Below are 6,082 nucleotides of genomic sequence, written 5' to 3' on the forward strand. Positions count from 1 at the left end.
CAAGAGGACACAAGCATCCACAGGTTTTTCTTAAAACCAACCTCTGTCTATCAACTCCTACTCTCACCTCCACGTGGTGAACATCGGGTGCCTAGTACCTCAACTGGAGATTGGGTTCCAACCCCAGTGGAAAGTTGTTGGGGGCAGCAAACGAGAGAGGTGGGGAGAGGTGTTTCCACTAAGGCATCTCTCCTTATCCAGACGGCAGCGGAGGAATTCCCGAGATGGAATCCGGCTCCCCATCCTTTGAGTTATACTTAGGATCTGGCCCTCCAGGTTGGGGGTTGTGCGTCGGGGTGACTTCCTGGCCACGTAAAAGGTTTCAAAGTGTCGAAGCACCAACAAGCCTCGGATACGGACGGATTTACTGTTGACAACCAACGCAAACGAATAAAGGACAACGAACTTCGGATATGCACGTGGAATGTTAGGTCCCTTAACAGACCACGTGCGGCCGAAGAATTAGCGGAGGCCCTAGAACGATATAAAGCAGATATCACCGCCATCCAGGAAATATGATGGGATGGGCCGGGCAAAAAGAGGATGAAAAACTGCGATATTTACTATGGTGACTGCTACCACGAAAACCAACAGCGCTTATTTGGATGCGGATTCGTCATTATAAACTTAGGCAAGCACGCTTGGATTTCCAGACCCAAGACAAAACAGGGAGGTGCTGGGAGAAGGTACAACGTCGAACGGCTACAATCGCCAGAGATCGCCAAATCCTTTTCCGACCGAGTTACAAGTAACCTCTCTCGAAGTTCTCTGCCGCCAACACAATGTATCGAAAACCAGTGGCAACATTGCCAAGATGCAATCAGAGAAGACGCCTCTGATGTGCTGGGTTTCAAACAGCCACCAACAATGAACCCCTGGTTTGATGAGAAATGCAGCCAAACAACAGCACGCAAAGCGGCGCTGCATAAAAGGACGAGAGCTGCTCGTGAGCTCTATGAGCAGAAGAGGAAAAAGAATGGGCATGAGAAGCGTGCGGTCGAAGATATTGAGAGGTATAAAAGCAGGAATGAGGTTCGAAAGTTTTATGAACAGGTGAAACGAAATTCACAGGTACATAAACCTAGAACCGAAGGCTGCAAAGACGAAAGTGGAAACATCATAGTGGAACCGCAGTCAATGCTGAGGATATGGAAGGACCACTTCTGCAGACTGTATAACGGCGACGAAGAACTGAATTCCGCTGTCAGGAATAAGTCTACTTAACATCGCCTATAAAATCTTCTCTGCCGTAATATGTGAACGTCTAAAGCCCATCGTCAACAACCTGATAGGTCCTTATCAGTGTGGTTTTAGACCAGGAAAGTGCACAGTTGATCAAATATTCACATTACGGCAGATCCTGGAAAAAACTCAAGAACACCAAATCGACACCCACCATCTTTTCATCGATTTCAAGGCCGCATATGACAGCATCTACAGGGACGAACTGTATAGAGCCATGTCTAGTTTTGGCATCCCTGCCAAACTCGTCCGTTTGTGCAGGTTGACCATGGAGAATTCACGCTGCTCCATAATGGTTGGAAACAACTTAACAGAACCTTTTGATGTCAAAAAAGGTTTTAGACAAGGTGATGCGCTGTCATGCGATTTTGTTAACAGCGTGCTTGAAAGAATAGTGCAGAGCTCACACGTCACCACTAGAGGCACTATCTTTCAAAAGTCTGTCCAATTACTGGCATATGCTGATGACATTGACATAATCGGAAGAACTCAGCGTGATGCCAATTGGGCTTGTGTGAGTATTGAGGCAGAGGCGGCAAAAATGGGTTCAACGGTTAATGAGGGCAAAACAAAGTACATGCTGTCGTCAAGCAAGGACATACAACACCGACGTCTTTTTATTCAAAACGTCACCATCGACAGACGTAACTTTGAGGTAGTCAAGGACTTCGTCTACCTAGGCTCCACTGTAAACGTAGAAAACAACACCACCGCTGAGATCAAACGCAGAATAACTCTTGCTAACCGCTGTTTCTTTGGACTAAGAAAGCAATTGAGTGGTAAAGCCCTCTCTTGAGGGACCAAAGTGTTGCTATATAAGACCCTTATCATCCCCGTCCTGCTATACGGTGCAGAAGCATGGACCATGACAAAAGCGGATGAAAGCACCTTGGGTCGCTTCGAAAGAAAAGTTCTTCGTGTGTTCGTGTGTGTGTGAAGTTTGTTCGGTGAGGCCCTAGTTCACACAGGACTGTAGCGCCACCTTAAGTAAGTAAGTAATTGGAAAGTAATTTTTTGGCAGCTAGCCAATCAGATACCAGAAACTTGCCTTACTTTCAAGTCCCTGCCCAATATGATAAGCAAAGATGTGGTAACGTATTGCGACAAATCGTAACAATATTAATATTTAGGAACGACAAAAGTAAACGACTGTTAACAATAGTAACCTAAAGATCAGACCTCATATAAGAGGTAAATACTATAGCACAAAATATTTATATTATAAAAGACCCAAAAATTATATCCATCATGATAATAATAAATCGTCGTTGTAGATCAAATACCTTGTAATCTTGTTACCCAGAAAAGTTAATTTGTGAGTATATCTAAGTAAGTATATTTCTTTATGCTTGTATAGAGGACCAATAGAATTGACCTGGGGTGGAATCGGCTAAGGTGATTTTTGATTGTCACCTTTGTGATCATAAAAAGTGATCAAACTAATTTTTGCGTCTGTGTAAGGTGATCACCAAATTTTGTTTAGAATCTGGTATCACTTTGAAAGAAATTTATTGACGTTTGTTACAATTGCAGTGGCTGTATTCAAAAACCGATCTGAAGCTATCCGGATAAGTTTGTAGATAGAAATTTTATAACCATGTACAAAACAAAATGTTTCTGATTCTAACGCCTTCATTGCTTGTATTTTCTACATACTGAATATTTCGATTTTCAGATAGTGGAACTCTGACCATTTCTTCTGGTAGTGGAACTCTATGGTCACAGCATATGTTACAATTTGTGCAGATTTTTTTGGAGAGTATCTCAATTTTCTTTCCTCTAAGATACTTCTCCATCGAGCTGCAAGTAATAACAAAAAAGTCAATAAACTAATTAAAGAAGAGACACCAATAAAATACTTTTCATAACGCCAATGCATCTTTCAACTATACTTCTAGCCTGGGAGTGCACATCATTGAACCGTGCTTCTGGATAATTTTCTGCTGCGCTTCTGTATGGTGTTAATAGAAATGGCTCTAAAGGGTAACCGCTGCCCCCTTATATACAATAAAGAGAAAAATGAGAGTATATTACGGTCACATACAGACAGGCCTGTTATGTAATTATAAGTTTTGATGTTCCAGCTGACAAATCCAGAAGCGGTAGGATATGTAAAAATGTTTCCTTATTCAATCGAAAGTTTTTTAAGAATCTATTTAATTCAGAATATTAATTATACATAAAAAAAAAACAAGTTATCATAAATAGGTATTTATATGTGAACAAATATATAGCACATATGCGTAGGTACTTACTTTGGACTTGGAAGATCAAGAATGTTTATTTTATTGCGGAGGTAAATCCTCAAGAGCCGGACATTTCTATTATGATTAATATTTTCATTCTCAGCATTTTCAGAAGGTAAAATCAAAGGCACAAACACATTCATATTGTCTTGAAATTTCAGCAACTAAAAATAAAAATCAATTTCCAATGAAAGTGACAACTAAAGAGCTGTCACCAGAAAAAGTCACCAAATCGTGATAGTCACCGGTGACTATCACCTTACAAAGAGCGAATTTGTTGATTGTGACTGTCACCTATCACAAATCACTTTACAAGATTCCACCCCTGCATTTTCTGCGTTGCGTTTAGCTTTGAAAATTCGGTTCTTGGGGTAAAAAGTTATTTTTGTCATTAGAGCCGGAAAGTTGTTTACAATAAAAGTACATCGTGTCATAAAAAGTGAACTTTTCTAGGTTACAAGGTATTTGATTTACAGCGATGAGACGATATCTATGTCAGTGTCATTGTTATTTGTGTTGATAAGTGGCAAGGGTAAAAACTTCTCCCCTCCCTACTGAATCTAGAAACAATGCTGCTCATCTGAATAGGTTCACAGCTTTTAATACCTTACCTTAAGACTCTCTGCGCATACATAAAATACCAAGGACCCTTTTGGGGTACATATGTAATGAAAGATCATTATTATGCCCTTTGTTTGACAGAAATAATTGTCTCTTTAAGTTTACCGTTATTCTCACGGACCAGCTTACTAACTTTTTTTGGCTCATCTGCACAGGTTCAAAAGCATATAAGTTGGAAAAAATGGGGTCTAAGGTTCGAATAATTAATTAATTAATTAATTAAAGTGATTAACCATGAGTAATGTTTCCAAAGGCCCTCAAAATCACCTTATTCGCTTCCCATATAGAGAGTAATTGTAATCGGTCTGATTTGTCAAATGTTGACATTTGTCGACGTTTCCAGGTGCAAAAAGGACTCCTAAAAAATTGAGTGGGTGGATTTTTTACCATAGCAATTTAAAAATACCCGTAGCGTGATGGTTAGAGCGTTGTACTGTCAACCAAGGGGTCTTGGGTTCAATCCCTGCCTGTGCCACCTTACTATTTTCACGGATACTTCTTATCATGAAAAACTGCCTTTCTCAAAAATTAGCGGTTCGAATTCGGCATATAAACTGTAGGTCCCTTCCATCTCTGACAACTTTACTCGCACACAGGAATGGTAGAGAGTTGTAAGTCATTAGGCCCTGGTTCTTCATGGACTGTTGCGCCACCTAATTTATTTAATTTAAAAAAAGGTGAACATTTTGGTTAACCCAAAATATCTCACGAACCAATAACGCTTTAGTTAACTTTTGGAAAATATTGTTAACAGTCGTTTACTATTGTCATTGCTTATCACATTCCTTAAGTTTCAAATACAAGTAGTTACGTTTTGTAACATTCCACAACTTACCTCGGGAACTAAGTTGAAAGTGCTGATCTGTCAAAGTGGAATCTTTGTTTATTGGAAGACAAGAATGAAGGTTCAGACAATATATAAGGGACTTCATATGCAGTGAACTGCATTCTTTGAACGTAAATTTTGACCAAGGCAGGTAGTTAGTCATAAATGTCAAATTCGAAACTTTACTTCACTAACCTCTTCCTTCGGTTGATCATAGAAAAAGCCATTACGATTTGTATTTTATATTGAAAAGAAATATTACTGTTTTGACAATCAACCCTTTTTCACAAAAAATTTAAGAGAGTTGTGCAAAAAATAAATAAATTACAGAATAATAACCTTTAGCTCTCGGCTCAAAGTGAACTTATGTCACAGTGACAATTGATGATGTTTTTTAATTAAACTGAAAGCTGAACCTTATTACTCCATGAATTATTTATTTTCTGCACAAGGGAAATAAGTGATATTTCTTTACAATAAAAAATACAAATCGTGATGGGCTTGTAGCTTGCCTGAGGAGTGTTTTGTAGACTATAATGTTTTTGATAGTTTTTGTACAATGAAATAAAGGTAGAGGTTAGTGTAGTAAAGTTCTAGTTGCCTTGGTCAAAATGTACGTTCAGAGAATGCAGTTGACTGTAAATGTTGTCTGAACCCGCCCAATAAAAAAACATGATCATCTTTCATTTTGACATAAGAACACTTGACTTGATAGTTTGGAGAATTTTCTGGACTTATGTACTTTCTAAAAGAGTTGCCTTAATTGGAAGAAAATTGTTTTCAGCTGGAGATACTAGAAACTTTCCTTCTTAAGTCGTCTGAACTTTTCCAATGAATTTGAAAGCCATTTGCTTTTCATCTTTTTGTTAAAAAAAAACTAAAAATTGATTCAATTTTTCTTAAAAGTTTCAATTGAAGTCAAGAGTTTCCTTAATAGTAGTTATAAAAGTTTTTTTTAAATGTAATATTGGTAGATTGACAAGATCAACAGTTTCGAGCAATTATCGTTCCTAAATGCCTTTAAAAGTTCCAGCAATTCGTAACAATGATACTTGTTCACCTTTATAACAACAATAGTTAACAATTGTTAAAAAAAGAACAGACCAATAGGCTTCCTGTAAGTCAAAAAAATTTGTGTACATAAATT

The sequence above is a fragment of the Eupeodes corollae genome, chromosome 3 (assembly GCF_945859685.1).
Source record: "Eupeodes corollae chromosome 3, idEupCoro1.1, whole genome shotgun sequence".
NCBI classification, from domain to species: Eukaryota; Metazoa; Arthropoda; class Insecta; order Diptera; family Syrphidae; genus Eupeodes; species Eupeodes corollae.